The 18,877-nt window shown below is 40.2% G+C and overlaps 1 protein-coding gene across 1 annotated transcript in view; it reads left to right on the plus strand.

The window, feature by feature from the left end:
* ZYG11B (zyg-11 family member B, cell cycle regulator) overlaps positions 1–18,877 on the plus strand; it is a 95,976-nt gene that overhangs the window by 71,683 nt on the left and 5,416 nt on the right. The window lies entirely within an intron of this gene.

An 18,877-nucleotide genomic window follows, 5' to 3' on the forward strand; every position in this document is an offset into this window, starting at 1 on the left:
GTAGGGGAGGGGCAGAGAGAGAGGGAGACACAGAATCCAAAGTAGGCTGCAGGCTCCGAGCTGTCAGCACAGAGTCCAACGTGGGGCTCGAACTCACAAATCGCAAGATCATGACCTGAGCCAAAGTCGGACGCCTAACCGACTAAGCCACCCAGGCGCCCTTTAAATGGTATATTGAAGTGATTTTTTTTTTTTAAGGACACAGATTTTAAAAGACACATTATAAGAACCTTAAGGGGTGCCTGGCTGGCTCAGTTGGTAGAGCATGCAACTTTTGATCTCAGGATCATGAGTTCAAGTCCCACCCACACTGGGTGCAGAGATTACTTAAGAGAGAATCTTAGGTTATAAACTAAATTTATTCTTTCAGAATTATCTCAGTAATACTAGATACTGAATGACAGTGATGAATGAGACACTGTTCTGACGTCATGGAGTATAAAAATTAGGTTCCTACATGGGGTGCCTGGGCGGCTCAGTTAGCTAAACGTCTGACACTTGACCTCAGCTCAAGTCATGATCTCAGGTTGTGAGTTCAAGCTCCTGTGCTGGGCCTTTAAAAAAAAAAAAAAAAAAAAAAAAAGGAGCCTATAGTGAGTCCATCTCCTAATCAAAAGTTTTAAGGTGATCCAGTGATTATGGTACATTTCAGTGCCCAGTCCTCATCCACACAAAACTTCATTGTTTAAGACATTGCTGTCTGCACTCATGGTCTCTGGAGAAGCAAGAATTTGGATCAGATTCCATATTATTCTTTTTTGAGGGTTATGATACAACTCTTTGTTGGTTATTTATTAATAAAATTCATTCCATTAAATGATTTGAAACACTGCAGAAAAAACACTTTAATAGTAGAAACATTTTAATACAGTATAAATTAAAATATTTGAAATTAGGGGTGCCTGGGTGACTCAGTCGATTGTGTCTGACTTCGGCTCAGGTCATGATCTTGGGGTTTGTGGATTTGAGCCCCACGTCGGGCTCTGTGCTGACAGCTCAGAGCCTGGAGCCTGCTTCAGATCTGTGTCTCCCTCTCTTTCTGTTCCTCCCCAACTCGTGCTCTGTCTCTCTCTCTCTCTCTCTCAAAAATAAATAAACATTAAAAACATTTTTTTTTTTTTAGTATTTAAAGTTAGAGATCAGGACCAAGGAAAAATAATTGGAAAAGAAATTAAATGTTATAGGGAAAATAGTAGAATATAAATATATAGACCATACATGGTGATTCATGTTCTTTTTGTGGCTGGGCTGCAAATAATCAGCTACATAGTTCTCTTTACATATAAGGAGGAAATACCATTCCATATCCTTACAGGGAAGTAAAGCTTTTCTGGGCAATTAACTACAAATTAAAATTTTTTTTACAGAACCTCAATAGGGATGATATTATAAATGGACTCATATAGGAAGTGTGAGAGTTGTTTTTAACAATAGTGATGTAGTAAATAGCAGTAACATCTTATAAGATACCTTCTTATTCTTTGATGAAAACTCAGTGCATAACACAAAAAGGCAATTCAGTGAAAGCTCTTTTATGTGAAAATCACAGAGGACAGGGGTTTAGGGAATGGGATGTGATAGAGAAAACTGCCTTGTACCCAGCTAAACTTCTACCTGGGAGCTTTTCTTTTTTTTTTTTTTTTTTTTTTTTTGTTAAAAAAATTTTTTTTAACGTTTTATTTATTTTTGAGACAGAGAGAGACAGAGCATGAACGGGGGAAGGTCAGAGAGAGGGAGACACAGAATCTGAAACAGGCTCCGGGCTCTGAGCTGTCAGCACAAAGCCCGATGCAGGGCTTGAACTCACTGACCGCGAGATCATGACCTGAGCCGAAGTCGGCCGCTTAACCGACTGAGCCACCCAGGCGCCCCTACCTGGGAGCTTTTCTGACCCCTCCTACTATATTCCCCAGTTCATTCATAGACACTTCCTCTGGGGTGCCTGGGTGGCTCAGCCGGTTAAGCTTCTAACTCCTGGTTTTCACTCAGGTCATGATCTCATGATTTGTGAGTTTGAGCCCCACATCAGGCTCTGTGCTGATGATGAGGAGCCTGCTTGGGATTCTCTCTCTCTCTCCCTCTCTCTTTGCCCTGCTCACACTGTCTCCCCCCCCCCAAAATAAATAAGCTTAAAAAAATTGAGACTGCCTCAATAGCTATATTAAACTGCCTCTGATCCAAAAATTTCCTCCTTTTATTGTCCTTACAGGTTCTGAGAACTCCCTAGTTTCTTAACACCTATCACATAAGTATTTATTTTTGTTATTACTTTTAAGTGTTGATGTTCTTTTAAGTTTATTCTGTGGATGATCACCCTGAAAAATTTATTCCAAAATGCACTGTAGGGGTGCCTGTCTGGCTCAGTCAGTGGACCATGTGACTCTTGATCTTGGGGTTGTGAGTTCGAGCCCCCTGTTGAATGTAGAGATTATTTTTAAAAAATGCAAATAAACAAAATGCACTGTAATTGGAGAATGTTAGAATATTTATCTCCAATTCAAGTAGTTTCGGTTTCTATATTCCTGCTTCCCTGGCTTATTTTGTTTATATTTAAATGGAATTGACTTCTCAGTTTGCATTAAAAGTTCTAATGCTGCTTATAGCTTTTAATAATTAAGAGATAGTATAGCATAGTAGCAAAAGCACACAGGAATCTACCTGGATTCAAATCATGTTCCAGCACTTATGTATGACATCTTGAAGAAATCAGTAAGCCTGGGGCTGCAGTTTCACGTTTGTTAAATGGGAATAATAATAGTACCTATATCACACATTATAATGAGTATTTTCCCATATTTTAGAAAGTTTTTGACAACATGATTTTTAGTAATCACACAATCTTTATTGTATGGTGTATTAGTTTCCTAGTACTACCATAACAAAGTACCACATGTGGGTGACTTAAAACAACAGGAATGTTTGTCTTTCTGTTCTGGAGGCTTGAAGTCTAAAATCAAGGTGTCTTTAGGGCCATACTTTCTGGGACAGCTCTAGGGAAGAATTCTTCCTTGCTTCTTCTAGCTTCTGATGTGTGCTACCAATCCTTAGCATTCCTTGGCTTTACACACATCACTCCTGCCCGATGACCATCTTGTCCACATGTCTTCACATTGTTTTCTGTGTATATGTTTCTGTGTCCAAATCTCCCCTTTTCATAAAAGAACACCAGTCATAATGGATTAAGGTCCACTCTAGTGACTTCATCTTAACTAATTATATTAGCAACAACTCGATTTCCAAATAAAGTCACATTCTGAAGTACTGGAGATTAGGACTTTAACCTGTGTTTTGGGGGGACATAACCCTTAATACATTCCTCTATACTTAATAAATGAACTTAGCAGTAATATATATAGCCACTTCCCTATTGATCAACATTTAAGTAGTCTACCTTTTAATTTTAAAATTATATCCAAGCACTTGTTTGAGAGATATTCATCAGACCGTTATTTATAATAGCAATTAAGTCTAAATAACCTAGGGGTCCAGCAATAGATAAATGTGAAGTAATGTTGAAATACCCAGACAGTGGTATATTTGTATGTTATTAGTAAAGAAGACATGATAGAAAATTATATAAGCAGAAATTTGTACTCTGGGGGCCATGACAGAGTAACTTGTACCAGACTCGCCCTCTAACCATTAATACTAGAAAACACAGGGTGGGAAAGATTTAGAACAAGTCTTTCTAGACAGTAGGCAAAAGGCAGCAAAGATTCCCATCCCTGAAAGAGAACCAAGTATAGCACAGCATCGGACAAAATGTATGAAATTTATAAGGCAGAGTAATGCAGAGGTGAAAGCTACATCTAGAAGAGACTCCAGAAATCTTAAAGGTTTCTTGAGTTTTTGTCTGATTAGTGAGCTGTGAATGTCTAGGTTGAGACTCCTTGAGGTCTGAGAAAGAACAAATACCAAGGAGTGGCTAACTGAACAACACTTGGAGCTCACACAGGGTTTGGAAATACTAGACTTCGTAACACTGGAAAGAACTTAACACCCAGGGCATTCAGTATAGATGCTAGAAGAGATTAAACTAGCCCTAAAATAAAGGCTTCTCTAGGGTGACACTAACACAGCTTAAAAACAAGTTTGAAATGGTTAAGTTGCTCTGAAAATAAATTAACTTTCTGCCGGAGAAAAACTAAGCACTCTTTTAAAAAAAGAACAAAATCTAAACTAACTCAACAACATGTTTAGTATCTGATAAAAATTGCTAGATGAGGGATGAAGCAGGAAAATGTGACCCATAACCAAAAGAAAAATCAGACACTTGAAATAGACCCAGAAGTGATGGTGATAATGCAAATACCAGAAAAGTAACTTCAAAAAAAATGTTTATAGATATGATCCAAGATTTGAAAGAAAACATGAATATTAATAGAAGAAAAAATATAAAAAGTAAATAAAATAGAAATACTATAGCTAAAACTTTAAATATTTGACATGAAAAATATCTGGATGGGGTGCCCTGGTGGCTCAGTCAGTTAAGCATCTGACTTCAACTCAAGTCATGATCTCACAGCTTGTGGGTTTGAGCCCAGCATTGGGCTCTGGCAGATAGCTCAGAGCCTGGAGCTGCTTCAGATTCTGTGTCTCTCTCTCTCTGCCTCTCCCCTGCTCGTGCTGTTTCTCTCTCTCTTAAAAGTAAATAAACATTAAGGGAAACAAAAATAGTGTAAAAACAGGGAGTGGGACAAAACAGAAGAGACTCATAAATATGGAGAACAAACTGAGGGTTACTGGAGGACTTGTGGGAGGGGGGATGGGCTAAATGGGTAAGGGACACTAAGGAATCTACTCCTGAAATCATTGTTGCACTATATGCTAACTAATTTGGATGTAAATTATTTTTTCAAAAATTAAATTAGGGGCGCCTGGGTGGCGCAGTCGGTTAAGTGTCCGACTTCACCCAGGTCACGATCTCGTGGTCCGGGAGTTCGAGCCCCGCGTCAGGCTCTGGGCTGATGGCTCAGAGCCTGGAGCCTGTTTCCGATTCTGTGTCTCCCTCTCTCTCTGCCTCTCCCCCATTCATGCTCTGTCTCTCTCTGTCGCAAAAATAAATAAACGTTGAAAAAAAAAATTAAAAAAAAAAAATTAAATTAAAATTAAAGAAAAAAATAAACATTATAAAAGGTTCTAAAAATGAAAAAATATATATCTGAATGAACTTAATAGTAGATAACAGAAGAAAAGATCAGCAAAATTAAATGCATAGCAGTAGAAACTATCTAAACTGAAGCTTAGAGAGAAATAAAGCTTAGGGGGGCGGTGGGTATGTGGGGTGGGAAGAAAACCAGAATTACCCTGAAATCAGTACCAGACAAAGACCTTGTAAGAAAAGAAAATTACTGAACAATATCTCTCATGAATGTAGATGAGGAAATTCTTAATTTTCTAACAAATGGAACCCAACAGTGTATAAAAAGGACCAGGAAGGTTATTCCAAGAATGCAAGGTTGGTTTACATTTGAAAATCAGTGTGTTCCTTTCTATTACCAGAAGAGGAAAGAAAAGCAATCTGGGGCACCTGAGTGGCTCAGTCAGTTGAACGTCTGACTTCAGATCAGGTCACGATCTCACGATTCATGGGCTCGAGCCCCACGTTAGGCTTTGTGCTGACAGCACAGAGCATGCTTCAGATTCTGTCTCTCTCTCTCTCTCTCTCTCTCTCTGCCCCTTTCTGCTCATGCACTCTCTCGCTCTCAAAAATAAACATTAAAAAAAAATGAAAAGTAGAAAATAGATGCAGAAAAAGAATTGACAAAATCCACTACACAGTCCTGATAAAGGATGTCTAAGGAGATCCTATAGCTAACATCAAAATTAATAGTGAAAAATTAAATGATCAGGAACAAGAGGGTGTCCAGTCTCACCATATTGAACATTGTAATGGAGGATTTGTCCAGTGTGATCAGGAAAGAAACACAAGACATCCAGAGTGGAAAGAGTGAGGTAACAGATGACCTGATTATCTCTGTAGAAAAATCCCATGAAATCTGCAAAAGGGCAACTAGTTCTAATTGAGTTTAGCAAGGTTCCAGGATACACGATATACACAATCAGTTGCATTTCTGTATACCAACAACAACCAATATAAATGGAAAAATGACATTTACAATTGTGTCAAAAACTATGAAATACTTAGGGATGGGTGTATCTGACCAAAATGTATAGACCTGTACACAGAAAAACAAAGCACTGCTGAGAGACCTTGAAGAAGGCCTAGCTAAATGGAGAGATCTACCTTATTCATGAGTTGAAAGACTTAATAATGTTAAAATGACAATTCTCCCCAAGTCTGTTGTAGATTTATACAGCCCCAGTCAAAATCCCAGCAGGCTTTTGAAGAGAAATTGACAGACTGATTCTAAAATTCATACAGAAGTGCAAAGAATGTTAAAATAACTTAGAAAAATGAAGAACAAAATTGGAGCACTTCCACTACCTGACTTCCAGCTATTCTATAAGCTACAGTAATCAAGACAGTGTTTTGTGGCTCCAGTGTGTGTTTTCTCCACAACTCACCAGGCAATTCTCCCATTCTCAGCAACACTGACTAGATGTCCTACACATTTAGTTTAATTCTGACACTATTAACCTGGAGATGGCATCAGATCCTACAGTCCCAAAAGACTACTGCCCTACTTCAGATGCCAGTCCCAAGTCTAGGTTTTTACTTGTGCTTCTGACTGGTTATAAAGATTGGAGGTTCCTATAAGCCTCTCTTCTGTTTGATTAATTTGCTAGAGCAGCTCAGAGAACTCAGGGAAACATGTAGTGACATTTACCAGTTTATTATAAAGGATATTATAAAGGATACTGATGAACAGCCAGATTAAGAGGTACATAGGGTGGGGCCCAGAAGTATCCTGAGTACAGGAGCTTCTGTCCCCACAGAACTTGGGGTGCACCATCCTTCAGGGCATGTGGATGCATTCACCAACGTGGAAGCTCCTCATATCTTCTTGTTCAGGAGTTTTTATAGAGCTTAATCTGCACCTTCCTCACTTACCCTTTCTAGAAGTCCAAAGATGGGGCTGAAAGGTCCAACCCTCTAATCATTTGGTCTTTCTGTTCACCAGCTTCATCCTGAGGCTAAGGACTCTGCTCTGTCACCTTATTAGCATGTTCTCAAAAGGGACTCCTGATAAATGACAAGATACTCCTATTGGGAAATTCCAAGGATTTGAGGAGCTCTGCCAGGAACCTGGGACAGAGACCAAATAATTTCTTATTCTACCACGAGCCACCCCAATCTTTGACCGCAGATCCTTTGTAACAAAAAGATCATAACAGTTAACAGATACTGGCACATCATGAGAGTCCTATTCAGTCATTAGTAATCATATCATATGAAAATGTCTGCCAGGGCAAGGCCACTCAGATTTGCAGGCTTCCATTAGATCTTGTAAAGTTTCAAAAGCAGAAGTGGTCTTAAGGTGAAGCCATATATTGCTCTCAGGCAGCTGGTACAACTGAGCTAAGAGATATCTCTTGCTCTGAGCTTCTTTAGCGGTGTTAGTGTTCTCTTGGATTTCACTCATGACATGACCCATTTGTTCATTTCTGTACCCTTAGCTACTATTTTTCTTTCTCTTCATTTATACCAAACTTTTCTACCTCTGGAAGGGACATTAGTTTTGGCCACTGTGTTGATCTAGATTGCAGGCAGTAATACTAGATTAGTACATGTCTCCCACTGAGTCAACTCTCATTCAGAGAGGGTAAGATTACATAGGTACAGAACTAGTGGGCTGTATTTACTTCTGGGCAGTATAATTGCATTCACTTTTAATCCCAATTCTGTCAGATGGAACATCTCCTCTCCATTAGGCTCTGGGGAATTCTGACAAAAATATTTTATTATTATTTACTCTTTTAGGGAGAGAGTGTATGAGAGGAGCAGAGAGGGAGAGAGAGGGAGAATCCCAAGCAGGCTCCATGCTCAGTACAGAGCCCAACTCAGAGCTTGATCCCACAACCCTAGGATCATGACCTGAGCCTAAATCAAGAGTCAGACACTCAACTGACTGAGCCACCCAGGCACCACAAAAACATTTTAAAATACAGTTACAATTTCTTACTTAGGAATCATCCCTGCTTCCAACATGTGTAGTTGCAGCCCTGATCTGTGACCACTGCATCAGGCTGGGAATTTTTAATTTTTTTTTTAAGTTTATTTTATTTTGAGAGAGAGAGAGAGCAAGCGTGCATGTGCGCACAAGTGGGGAGGGGAAGAGAGGGAGGCAGAGAGAGAGAATCTTAAGCAGGCTTTTAACTGTCAGTGCTGAGCCTGATGCAGGGCTCGAACTTAACAAACCTCAAGATTATCACCTGAGCTTAAGTTGGATGCTTAAGTGACTGAGCCACTCCAGTACCCCTTGGGAATTTTTTTTTTTTAATGCTTGTTTATTTTGAGAGAGAGAGAGAGCATAAGCAGGGAAGGGGCAGAGAGAGGGGAAGAGAGGATTCGAAGTGGGCTCCGTGTTGAGAGCAGAGAGCCTGATGGAGGGCTCAACTCAAGAACCATGAGATCATGACCTGAGCCGAAGTCAGATGCTTAACCAACGGGGCCACCCAGAAGCCCCTGGTTGGGATTTTTTTTTTTTTTTTTTTATATTATTATTTTTTATTTTATTTTGAGCTCCTGGGTGACTCAGTCAGTTAAGTGCCAGACTTCAGCTCGGGTCATGATCTCACGGTTCATGTGTTCGAGCCCTGAGTCTGGCTCTGTGCTGACAGCTCAGATACTGGAGCCTGCTTCAGATCCTGTGTCTCCCTTTCTCTCTGCCCCCCCCCCCCCAACTCTGCACTGTCTCTCTCTCTCTTTCAAAAATGAACATTAAAAAAAAATTTTTTTTAAGTTTAATTGATACAGGGAAGAAGAAGAAGAAGAAGGGGGAAAAAAAAAGTATAGTCATTTTACCAGTATCCTCCCTTGGCAAGAATTACATAGCCATACCAGCATCCTTTCCCATTCCCTCTTCTCTGGATCCACCAGAAAAACAGAAGAATATCTAGTGGGGACACTCTTTTTAGCCCCACTCATATTGAGCATGAGCATACTCTCACAAAGGCATGGAATCTAGCTCTTCAGACCTGTTTCTCACGTCTACCCCACCCCGTTTTTATTTTTTATTTTTATTTTTAATTTTTTTTTTTTAACGTTTATTTATTTTTGAGACAGAGAGAGACAGAGCATGAACAGGGGCGGGGCAGAGAGAGAGGGAGACAGAATCTGAAACGGGCTTCAGGCTCTGAGCTGTCAGCACAGAGCCCAATGCGGGGCTCGAACTCACGGACCGTGAGATCATGACCTGAGCCGAAGTCAAACACTTAACCGACTGAGTCACCCGGGCGCCCCCCACCCCCTTTTTAAAACAACCAATATATGAATTGCCCGTTCCAGTTCTTTGAAACTGTTACCCTGAGGAAGATCTCTCTCTGCCCATTGTTGGACATTGGAAGGGAGGAAAAAGTGTTACTCAGCTCTGCCAATTTGTGCCTCAGAGGTTGCAGGAAGAATGTCTAGATTCAGCCTCTGTCTGCATTGCTGCAGTACCCCAGATCGACTCATTTCATGGACCCAGGTGGCTACCTCGAGGGAGCAGATGGGCCTGAAAATTAAACTGATGAAGACAGATTTACAGAAGAAAAGCATACAAATTTTATTAAAACTTCAAAGTTTTATATGTGGGAATCTTCAAACAAGAATGAAGCCCTGAAGTGACCAGAGCAGGAAGCTTTTATACCTTTTAGATAAAGAAACAAATTTGTGAAAAATTGACAAGACAAAGATGTTTTGGCTAGGGGTAGTAAATGGTGAAGAAGTGGCTAGGAAAATAAGAGTTAGTTAAATACAGTTTGTTTGTACAGATTCCTCAGCCCCCGATTCCAGGTCTCTGGTGATAAAATATCTTCCTTCTTCCTGGTACAAGGAGGGTGCCTTTCACATGGGCGTTTTATGACCTATTTCAGGGAAGGAGGGTGAGGGAGGGAAGTCAGAGTAATCTTCCTGCTTCTGCTGTTTTCTCAAACATCTTTAGCTTAGGATAGTCAATATGCCAAGAAGCCGTGTTTTAGGGCAATGTGTCCTGAACTCCATCAACATTATACACTGTAAAATATGTTCCTTGATCAGAAGAAATGACAGTCGGCTGTCCAAATTTGTTTCAATGTCTTATGTTTTGGTTGCTCTATAGCATTCTAAGCATTCATATCTATCACTGTCTGAGCAAAGCCCAGTCCAGAGTCAATATCTACTTCTGTCAAGACCCATCTGTATCTCCCCAGGACTACCAGTGCTAGTCTGACTTGCTAGCTATGATCAGGGCCTTTCCCCCCAGGGAATTTGCCACATAGCCATCTACAGTGTCTGTCTCCTTTGTTGGCAGGCTGAACAGTTCTTGCTGGCAATTTGTGCCTCAGAGATTGCCATATGTCTACATTCAGCCCATATCTGCATTGCTGTAGTATCTCCATATCCACTTATTTCATGGACCCATGTGGCCACCCCAGGCAAGTTCTTCTGCTGGTCTATTCCAGTTATCTTCTGAACCTACAAGGAGTTCTGATGGGCGTAGAAATGTCCTACTAGAATGCACTCTTCAGATTCCCACAGTGATTTCCATAGGGCCATGTCTCATACGAGAGACATGTTCAATTCTGTTCCTATTGCCCTTGTGCCCACCCGTATGCTCAGGCCATTGACCACTGCCCTCAAGTCATTAAAAACCCAAAAAGAGCCTTTTATCACTTTTCAATTCTTTAATCACTGCTGGGAAAACAGCATGCAGTTCAGCTCACAGAGCTCATTTGCTTTTACCTTTTTTAGTCAGCGTGCTGGCCTTTCAAACAGGATGTTTTCTGTTCACCTTGGAACTACTGTCCACAAACCAAGCAACTCTTTGTCGGCTAGTGGACAGCTGTTTACAAGGTACTGTCCAAGTGATGATAGAATGTAGCAGCTCCTTGTGCAGTTTCAAAGTGGGTCCTAGGGAGAAAGAGTCTTCCTGCCCATGATTATACCCTCCTTGCATTCCCCAGGTAGCATTATCCTGTATAAACAATTTCCATTTCGCTAGGGAACTCTCCTAGCACTGCCATCCCCATTAGAGTGTTTCTCTGACATCACCCAGAACACCATGCATATTTCAGGTTTTAAGATCATTTTTTAATCCTTCTGTCATAAGGTAGCTTCAATTAATGTCAGATAGCAAGGTAGTAAATGCCTCTTGGTTGGAAATTCTCTAGTCCAATGCCCCAGTCTGTTCTTCACATAAATAAGGCACAGAGAATTTGTCCCTACCAGCACTTCAGCCTATATTCTACACTGCACAGGCTTGAGAAACCTTCTGGTACCCATTTAGCATGTCTACTTAACATTGCTTGAAGAATAGATTTACATGCTTTCTGTTTTACAATGTTAGGTAGGAGTAACATTTCCTAGTCAAATAAAATGTCCATCCTTATAATACAGTCAAGTAAAAGAAATACAATCACTTTACATAAAGCCTACTCAACCATACCAGTTGTCCTACAAACTTTTAGTTTAATTCTATTACATTCCTGACTGTAGCCTTCATTAGGACTTCATCCACAGATTTTGACTTTATATTACTAGGTAGGTGAAGTGTTCCCTAGCGAGACATAATGCTCATTCCCATAAGACATTCAGGCAAAGGAAACACAGCTTCTTTATGTAAAACCTGTTTAAACATTCCACCTTTCATAATTCCATCAACCCATACATTAAAAAAATTTTTGTTTAATATTTATTTATTTTTTTTGAGAGAGAGAGCGCGAAAGACTGTGAGTGGGGGAGGGGCAGAGAGAAAGGGAGACACAGAATCTGAAGCAGGCTCCAGGCTCAGAGTCCAATGTGGGGCTCGAACACACACACTGTGAGATTATGACTTGAACCAAAGTCAGCCGCTTAACTGAGCCATGCAGGTGCCCCTCAATCCACACATTTTTTATTTTCTCTCGATCTAATTATAAGCCCACATTAGGGCTTCACCAGTGGATTTTGGTAACTTTTCCGTTCCCTGACCAATTTACCCAGTCTTACCTGAAAGGCTTTGAGTCCCCAGTGAGGGGTCATGCCAAGGAATCCTGGCCCTTTTATCTTGATTAATCTGCGTAACCACTGCCACAAGCAGTTGCTGGTAAGGTTTAGATCCATCTCTAAATTCTGTTGGCAACTTTTACCTTTAGTAACTGATTGCAGCTCAGCTGCTACTCCATATCATGGTGAATACCTGGCTACTCTGGAATCAGAGGTTTTTCATCCCTCTTTTATCTTTTCTCTTCCCAAACCACATATTTTTATGAGCTACAGCCATTATAGCAAATCCCATTTCTTTTTTAATTTTTCTTTTTTTTTTTTATTCTGAGGGAGAGAAAGAGCACATGCGAGATGGGAGAGGCAGAGAAAGGGAGAGAGAAAATTCCAAGCAGGCTCTGCATAGATGGTGCCAAACCCAATGCAGGGTTCGAACTCATGAACAGCAAGATCATGACGTGAGCCAAAAGAGTCAGATACCTTAACCAACTAGGCCACCCAGGCACCCCTCAAGCCCCACTTCTGACATCAATTCTAACACGTGTTTTTTCCACACTCCACCAAGCAGTTTTCCAGTTCTCAGCAGACAGCATCTGTGCATACTACAAATTGAATTCAATTCTGACATTTACCTGGAGACAGTGTCAGATCCCATAGGTTAAGGGTTAGTCCCACAAGACTGCCTTCACTTCAGACACCAGTTGCAAGTCCAGGCATAGAAATAGGCAAAGGTTCAGTGGACCAGAATAGAGAATACAAAAATAGGCCTAGACATATATGGTTGATTAATTTTTGACGTAAGTTTAAAGTGCATTCAATAAAGAAATGATAATCTTTTCAACAAACGATGCTACAACAAATCCAGCTACAACCACTGGATCTCTGGATGCAAAAAAAAGTGAGGAGTGCTTGGCTGGCTCAGTTGGAAGAGCAACTATTGATCTTGGAGTTGTGAGTTTGAGCACCACATTGGATGTAGAGATTACTACAAAAAATAAAAAAATAAATAAATAACTACTTTAAAAAAAGCCCCACTTTAGGCATGGAGCCTACTTTAGGAAAACAAAAAGTGAGCTTATTCTACCTTGGACTCTATATAAAAATTAACTCTGATTGATTGATTGGGTGGTTGTGACCTCTACACCCAGAGTGGGGCTTGAACTCATGACCTCAAGGTCAAGAGTCTCATGATCTTCCAACTGACCCAGCCAAACACCCCCCAAAATTAACTCTTAATTGATCATAGGCCTACATATGAAACAAGAAACTATTTAAAAGTACTAGAAGACATGCCTGGGTGGCTCAGTCAGTTAAGCATCCAACTCTTGATTTTGGTTCAAATCATGATCTCACGGTTTCATGAGTCTGAGCCCTGTGTCGGGCTCTGCGCTAAGTGGAGCCTACTTGGAATTCTCCCTCTCTCTCTGCCCCTTCTCCACTCGTACTCTGTCTCTCTCAAAATAAATAAACGTTAAAAAGAAAAAACAAGTTCTAGAAGAGGGGCACCAGGGTGGCTCAGTGGGCTAAGTGTCTGACTCTTGGTTTCAGCTTAGGTCATGATCTCAGTGGTTTCTGAGTTCAAGCCCCGTGTTTGTCATATTCTGCACTGACAGTGCAGAGCTTGCTTGGGGTTTTCTCTCTCTCTCTTCCTCTGCCCCTCCCCCTCTCTTGTGCACGTGCTCTGTCTCTCTCTCAAAATAAATAAATAAACAAACTTTAAAAAAGGCTCTAGAAGAAAACAAAAAATCTTTGTGACTTGATGTTAGGCAGATTTCTTTTTTTTTTCTTTAAGATTATGTTTTTTAAGTAATCTCTACAATCCAATGTGGGGCTTGAATTTACAACCTGGAGATCAAGAGTTGCTTTCTTTACCGACCAAACCAGCCAACCACCCTGCAGATTTCTTAAATATGCACAAAAGCATGATCTACAAAGGAAAAAAAAATAGCTAAATTGCCCTTGATCGAACTTAAGGACTTCTGTTCTTTGAAAGGTACTGTTAAAAGAATCAAAAGCCAGTATACATATTGGATCAAAGTATTTGCAAATCACATGTCTGATAAAGCATAGGTATTCAAAACTTTTATAAAGAATTCTCGGGGCACCTGGCTGGCTCAGCCAGGGGAGTGTGCGCCTCTTGATCTTGGGGTTGTGACTTTGAGCCTGTGTTGGGTGTAGAGATTTCTTTTTTTAAAAAAAATTTTTTTTTTCAACGTTTTATTTATTTTTGGGACAGAGAGAGACAGAGCATGAACGGGGGAGGGGCAGAGAGAGAGGGAGACACAGAATCGGAAACAGGCTCCAGGCTCTGAGCCATCAGCCCAGAGCCTGACGCGGGGCTCGAACTCACAGACCGCGAGATCGTGACCTGGCTGAAGTCGGACACTTAACTGACTGCGCCACCCAGGCGCCCCTGGGTGTAGAGATTTCTTAAAAATAAAATCTTCTTTAAAAAAAAAAAAAGAAAAAGAAAGAAAGAAAGCTCTCAAAACTTAATAAGAAAACAATACAAGTGAGGAGAAAATGGACAAAAGAGTTGAACAGATCCTTTACCAAAGAAGATTAATGGATGGCAAATAAGCACATGAAAAGATGTTCAACATCCTTAGGACAGACATATATATCAATGCATTAGAATTGAGAGTCCAGAAATAACCCCCCAAATTGATTTTTGACATGGGTGCTAAGACAATTTAATGGGGAAGGAGTCATTTTTTCAACAGTGCTGGGAAAACTGAGTAGGCACATGTAAAAGAAGAATCTGATTCCTTACTTCATACTGTATATAAAAATTAACTCAAGGGGCGCCTAGGTGGATCAGTGAGTTGAGTGCCCGACTTCGGCTCTGGTCACGATCTCCCAGATTGTGAGTTTGAGCCCCACATCGGGCTTGCTACTGTCAGTGCAGAGCCCACTTTGGATCTTCTGTCCCCCTCTCTTTGCCCCTTCCCCACTTGCACACATTCTCTCAAAAAAAAAAATTAAAAAAAAAAAAAACATTAAAAACTAACTCAAAGTAGATTCTAGACCTAAATGTAAGAGCTACATCTACATCTACATAAGCATATAAAATTTTTAGGAGGAAAACAGATATAAATCACTATAACCTTGGATTAAGCAGTAGCTTCTTAGGACACCAAAAGCTTAAGTGACAGAAAAGCTAGTTTAATTGGATTTAATTAAAAAAATGAAAACTTTTGTGCTTCAAAGGACACCATCAAGGAAGTGAAAAGACAATTTACAGAGGACACCATCAACAAAGTGAAAAGACAATTTACAGAAAGGTTGAAAATATTTGCACGTTATATATCTGATAGAGGGACATGTTTTCAGAATATATAAAGAGTTCTTACAACTCAATGATAAAAATAACCCAGTTTAAAAATGGGCAAAGGACTAACTAGACTTTCTACAAAGAGATCATGTGAACGGCCAATAAGCACATGAAAAGAAGCTCAACATCATTGGTCATTAGAGAAATACAAATTAAAACCACAATGAGGGGTGCCTGGGTGGTTCAGTCGGTTAAGTGACTTTTTTTTTTAATCTTTCTTTTTTAATGTCTATTTATTTTTGAAAGAGAGACAGAGAGTGAGTAGAGGAAGGGCAGGGAGAGGGAGACACAGAATCCAAAGCAGGCTCCAGGCTCTGAGCTGTCAGCACAGAGCCTGACACAGAGCTCGAACCCACAGACCACGAGACAATGACCTGAGCCGAAGTCACGTTTAACCACCTGAGCCACCCAAGTGACCCAGGTGTCAGACTCTTGATCGCAACCCAGGTCATGATCTCTGGGTTTGTGGGTTTGAGCTCTGTGCTGTCAGTGTGGAGCCTGTATGGGATTCTATCTCTCCCTCTCTCTCTGCCCCTCCCCCACTCGCTCTTGCTCTCTCAAATTAAACAAACATTTAAAAATTAAATAACACCACAATGAGACACTAGTTTATGCCTACTAAAAAGGCTGCCTATAAACAAAAAGATGGATGATGGCAAGTGTTGGCAAGAATGTGAAACAGCTTTCTCATTCATTACTGATCAGATTGAAAAATTGTACAGCCATTTTTGGGGCGCCTGGGTGGCTCATTCAGTTATGGATCAACTCTTGATTTTGGCTCAAGTCATGATCTCATGGTTTGTGAGTTTGAGCCCTGCATCAGGCTTTGAGCTAACAGTGGGGACCCTGTTTGAGATTCTCTTTCTCTCCCTCTCTCTTTGCCCCTCCCCCAGTTTCTCTCTCTTTCTCTGTCTCAGAATAAATAAACATTTAGAACAATGAAAAAATTATGCAACCATGTTAGAAAACAGTTTGATGATTTCTTATAATGTTAAGCACACATTTAGCATTTGCCCAGCATTCTAAGTATTTCCTCAAGATCACTGAAACAGAAAGTCCACAAAAATACTTATGTTGGGCTCCTGGGTGGCTCAGTCAGTTAAGCATCCTACTTTGGCTCAGGTCATGATCTCATGGTTTGTGAGTTTGAGCCCTGCTTTGGGCTTTCCATCTCAGTGCACAGTCTGCTTCAGATCCTCTGTCTCTCTCTCTGTCCCTCTCCTTCCCTCCCCCTCCCCTGCTCATGTCCTCTCTCTCAAAAAATGAACATTAAAAAAAAAAAAAAAGATTAAAAAAAATAAAAATACGTAGTATAGTCAATGCAATAGAATATTTACTTAAAATACTTAATACTTTATTTTTTTATTATTTTCTTCTTTTTTTGAGAGAGAGAGAGAGAGAGAGAGAGAGAGAGAGAGAGAGAGAATCTCAAGCAGGCTCCATGCCCATCACAGAGCCCAACATGGGGCTTGAACTCACAACAGTGAGGTCATGACCTGAGCCAAAATCAAGAGTTGACACTTAACTGGTTAAGTCACCCAGGCACCCCTGTTTATTTTGTTTTATTATTTTTTTTAATGTTTATTTGTTTTTGAGAGAGAGAAAGACAGCCGGGGAGGGGCAGAGAGAGAGGGAGACAGAGGATCTGAAGCAGGCTCTGCACTGACAGCAGAGAGGCTGATGTGGGACTCGAACTCACAAAATCTGAGATCATGACCTGAGCTGAAGTCAGACACTTAACTGGGCCACCCAGGCACCTCCTAATATTCAAATTTTAAAAATACTTTAAAAAAAAACAAAACACTACCACATATACATAGCAATATGGACACATCTCAAGTCAGGCTGAGGGGTTGAGTTCCAGCCCTGCATGGGGCTCTTTGCTGACAGCTCAGAGCCGGGAGCCTGCTTGGGATTCTGTGTCTCCCTCTCCTTCTCTGCCCCTCCCCGACTCGTGCTCTGTCTCAAAAATAAACATTAAAATAAAAATTTTTAAATAAGCCATGCTGAGCAAAAATAGACTCAAAAGAATACATACTGTATGGTCCTATTTACTTGAAGTTCTAGACCAAGCAAAAGTCAATATCATAGAAATTAGAGAAGTGGTTGCCTAGGTGAGGCTGCAGAGGAGATTGCAGAGGTGCACAAGGAACCTTTTTTTTTTTTTTATTCTATATTCTGATTGTGGTGGTGGTTACACAAGTGTATACATTTGCCAAAACTCATCAAATTATAGATTAAATTGGGTATATTTTACTGTGTGTAAATTATACTTTAATAAATATGACTAAAACTAAAAATACTTTTAAAAGTGGTATATATAAAAAGAAGAAATACTTAAAAAGAAGGCAAAGAAAAAATTTTAAAAGAAAATTACGTGTACAATATGAATGCCATTAAATTTTTTTTTAAATATATAGGAAATGCATAAAAGTGTAATGGCACCTATCTTACCTATGATTTGGGATCAAACAAGTTTTCTTTTCCAGATTGTCTATGCTTTAAGGTTATGATTTTTATTTATTTATTTTTGGTAAAAAAATGGTTTATCCATTTCATTTTTTTGGTGTAAAACACATGGGAGAAACCTATTCAACCTAGCCAATCAACATATAGCCTTCCACATGGAAAGGTACTTTTATCAAACTTTGAGTCTAAGAACATACAGATGTTTCTTTTCTTTTTTTTTTCTTAAGGACATGCAAATGTTTCTTTTACCATGTCTAAAGTAATTGTCTATGCTTTTCCATATAACTGTTTTAAAATTTCCATATGCCTCCATTATTTCATCTGTCCCAGTTAAAGTATAAGGAAAGGAGGAAGAGGGTTGGTTTAAACGTCTAAGTTTTCTACTGCCCTTTCTTTCCACATAGAGACTTGTGGATGTGAGGAACCAATCCCCCCACCCATAGCTGTGGTAGCCTTGATAAGAGAACCATATATATATGAATATGAGAATTGTATATATATATGAATTAGAGAATCATTGTTATGTGTGGAGCCTTGCAGTGTAGACATAACATCATTACAGAAGTATTTATCAAGGTTTAGCATGTATTAGTAGTCAATAGCAAAAATAGCTCAAATTTTGGGAATGCAAGCTGGTACAGCACTCTGGAAAACAGTATGGAGGTTCCTCAAAAAACTAAAAATAGAACTACCCTCCAACCCAGCAATTGCACTACTAGGCATTTACCACAAGGGATACGGGTGTGCTGTTTCGAAGGGACACATTCACCCCAATGTTTATAGCAGCACTATCAACAATCGCCAAAGTATGGAAAGAGCCCAAATGTCCATCGATGGATGAATGGATAAAGAAGATGTGGTGTGGGGCGCCTGGGTGGCACAGTCGGTTAAGCGTCCGACTTCAGCCAGGTCACGATCTCGCGGTCCGGGAGTTCGAGCCCCGCGTCAGGCTCTGGGCCGATGGCTCAGAGCCTGGAGCCTGTTTCCGATTCTGTGTCTCCCTCTCT

This window comes from Herpailurus yagouaroundi, unplaced genomic scaffold (genome assembly GCF_014898765.1).
Source record: "Herpailurus yagouaroundi ecotype Mexico unplaced genomic scaffold, PumYag 77, whole genome shotgun sequence".
NCBI classification, from domain to species: domain Eukaryota; kingdom Metazoa; phylum Chordata; class Mammalia; order Carnivora; family Felidae; genus Herpailurus; species Herpailurus yagouaroundi.